General features: G+C 36.2%; 1 pseudogene; it reads left to right on the forward strand.

The window, feature by feature from the left end:
- The first annotated feature begins 2,504 nt into the window (after window positions 1-2,504).
- Window positions 2,505-3,140, forward strand: LOC102860087 (annotated as a pseudogene).
- Window positions 3,141-3,535: the final 395 nt, after the last annotated feature.

A 3,535-nucleotide genomic window follows, 5' to 3' on the forward strand; every position in this document is an offset into this window, starting at 1 on the left:
CAATCCAAGTGCCCACCAATAAATGAATGGATAGAAAAACTATGGTATGCTCACACAATGGAATACTACACAGCACTGAAATATAAAGAACTCATAAAATATTACACCACATAGGTGACTCTGGGGGACATTATGTGAATGAAATATCTCAGTCACAAAAGGACAAATACTGCATAACACCACTCTTAAAACAGAACTGACTTGAGGTTTGAGGGGTATTTAAGAGCTAGTTTCTAGACTGAAACAAATGGAAGAAAGAACTTAAAAGGAATGTATGATTAGACATTATATGTACAAAAACAGCCCAGAATAAGAGATATTTTGCAAAGAGGGTTGAGTAAGGGGATGCAACAGTGAACTGATTTTTTTTTAAGTGATCTGGGGGAGGAAGAAGAGAGAGTGAGGGTAAAATGTACAAAAATGAATGAATGAAAATTTAAGTTTTCTGTAACCTTTCCTTAAAATAACAATTAAAATAAAAATTTTTATAAAAACAAAAAAGGTTAAAGATTAAAAAATAAGTGGTTATCTCCAAAATGTTGAAGATCAATGATGCTACTTTGACGTCTAAGTTGTACTGATCAAGCTATTGTCTTTTTCATTACTCCCTATGTAACTGAATGTTTCACAGTGAATAAAGGTGACAGAAGAAGAATCTATGACTTTGAGTTTTAATGTTGGAGAAGAGTACTAAATATTCCATAGACTGCCAAAAGAGCAAATAAGTCTGTCTTGAAGAAAGTTCAACCAGGGTGTGCCTTGAAGTCAAGGATAGTGGCTCTCCATCTCACATGCTTTGAGTACGTTGTTAGAAAGAGCCCTGGAAAAATAATATAATGCTGGAAAAGTGGAGGTTCAGAGAAAGAGGAAGACCATGATAGGATGTGATGATGGTGCAGGATAGGGCAAGTTTCAGAGCTGTTGCTGATTGGGTCACTATCAATAGTTGTTGTTGTTGTTATGTGCCATCGAGTCCTTTGCGACTCATAGCGACCCTATGCACAGCAGCTGTAAACTCTGCTCTATCCTGCGCCAACCGCACTGCCTCTGACACACCCATCCCGATTACCCCAGTCACCGAATCAATCCATCTCATAGAGGGTCTTCCCCTCCTGCGCTGTCCCTCAACCCTCCCAAGCATGATGTCCAAGGACCCGTCCCTCCTGGCAACATGTCCAAAGTATGTCAGACGAAGCCCCAGAATCCTTGCCTCCAAGGAGCAGCTTGGTTTAACCCTCTCCAAGATGAATCTGTTTGTTTTCCTAGCAGTCCATGGTACATTCAATACTCTTCTCCAGCACCACAACTCAAAGGCATCAATACTCCTTCTGTCCTCCCTAGTCATTGTCCAACTCTCTGATGCATAACAAGTGATTGCAAAGACCATGGCCTGTATCAGGCACACCTTAGTCTCCAGAGTACTTGCTCCTGCGTACTTTAGAGAGGTCCCTAACAGCAGACTTTCCCATCGCGATACGCTTTTTGATTTCCTGACTGCTGATACCAAGAGTGTTGACTGTGGAGCCGAGCAAACTGAAGCTGTGATAAGAGCAACAGCAGGAGAATTTAACATTATTCAAGAGAGGTTCAAATTATTTTCTATCTAAATTTGCCTTCTAAACTTTATCACTTAATTGATTAGCTACAAGATTGTGACATCTCTCCTTTAAAACTCAAAAAGAATAGAATACTAGTTTTGGGTATTTTAGAAAATAGACTATCTATTTGACCTAAGAATATCTGTAAATGAATGGCAGGAGCTCCTGCTGTTAGGTAAATGGTTTTAGAAACATATATTACAATTACTGGTTTGTTTGGGTTTTTTTTTCTTTATTTTCAGAAGGTCATGTAAAACTTGATATACACAGATGCCAGGCATCAATTTGATAAACAAACTTAAAACAAAACTCAAGGATACTCATTTCAAATTATTGCCAGGTCATGTGTGAGAGTTGGAGTGGTTTCAAGTGTGCTACAAAAAACACCATGGCCCCAGGTGGGCTACTGGATTTCAGTGAACCACATCAGATTTCTGTATGCTGGTACTCCTTGATAACATCTAGAAACTCTAACTAGTAGAGTAAGTATGGTAGCAGCCAAGTCTATTTATCCCCCCTCTCCGAATTGTACTGAAGCAACTAATTTAGCAATTAATTATTAGATTGAAACCAATCCATGTTTGCTTAATGAAAAACTCAATTAATAGTCCAATTTACAATATGAATGAAATTAAGATTGCAAACTAAATACTGAACTAAAAAGTAGAGGTTTATAATATGCATTAAGATCAGGATTACAAAATAGAAAATGAATTAAAAATAAAAGTATTGATTTATACTTTAAATAAAATCAAGACTGTTAACTACAAAATTAATTCAAATACTAGTATGGCTTTTAACAAACTGTCTTAAATTAAGTTATGAAGCAATGTACACATAAAGTCTGTGTACAGTACAAGACACAATTTAAAGAAAAATGTTAAAATTATTTTAGTGGAAATTATGATGGAGGCCGAGGAATCCACACATGAAGAATGGGATGAGGAACAGGAGCAGTTGGTTCTGGTGGAATTGTCAGGGATTCCTGATTCAAATTTTCTCTCAAAAATGTGAAAATAAATGCAAGGTTTTGGGAATTGACACTGAGAAGCCTGTTAGGCAAGTGGACAGCTTTGTACTTGTTGGGGAATATGAAGATGCTCTTGGAACCTATGTTATATTTGAAGAAGATGTGGAAGAATGTGTTGCAGAAGGCAATAATAAGTCAGTGTTAAAGTGCAAATGTCAAACAATGAAGAAACTCAGCATGACAAGAACTCTTCTAGCAGAAAAGAAGGAGAAGAAAACATAGGTGATGTTGAAATGCTGCAAATCAGCGATAATGATAAATCCAATAGACCCAACCTGATTTGTAGCTTCCTACAAGATGAAGAAGATATAGTTCTAGTACCAGATAAACCTTTAGATTTGAAGGAGTAGGATAGTGAAATGAATGATAATTCAGATCTCAGACATGAACAGGAGAAACCATTGAACTTGAAAATAGAAGATTCTGGTCTTATTATTGAAAAAGCTCCTTTTGATACAGAAGATAATTGTTTTTATGGAAACTCAAGAATCTGCTTTAGAAGCCGCTCCTAGATGAAGTGTTTCACATCATATCCAATCATAAACGTTATATAGTGTTAAGTGTTATATCAATTAATTGACCCTATAGCATTCAACTGTTGATCTTTTATTGTTTTTTGTTGGCTATACATGTTTCTAATCATAACAGACCAGTTTAACGGATGCATTCCAAGACCAGACATGAATTATATTTTTTAAAAAGCAAACCAAAAACTGGCTTAAATTATGAGAGACTCTTCTCTAATGAGTCGTTTAAATGTAGAGGTTTTTTTTCTATAATTATATTTTATTAATTTTCATAAACATTTACAGAGATTTTGGGTTTCCATTCATTCATTGTTACACTATTCTCTCTGCCCTCCTCCCAGTTTGTTCTTGTCCAAATGCCACAGTGCTTGTCAAAGCCA

The sequence above is a fragment of the Elephantulus edwardii genome, unplaced genomic scaffold, assembly GCF_000299155.1.
Source record: "Elephantulus edwardii isolate Elephantulus edwardi_28Jun2011 unplaced genomic scaffold, EleEdw1.0 scaffold00058, whole genome shotgun sequence".
Taxonomy (NCBI): Eukaryota; Metazoa; Chordata; class Mammalia; order Macroscelidea; family Macroscelididae; genus Elephantulus; species Elephantulus edwardii.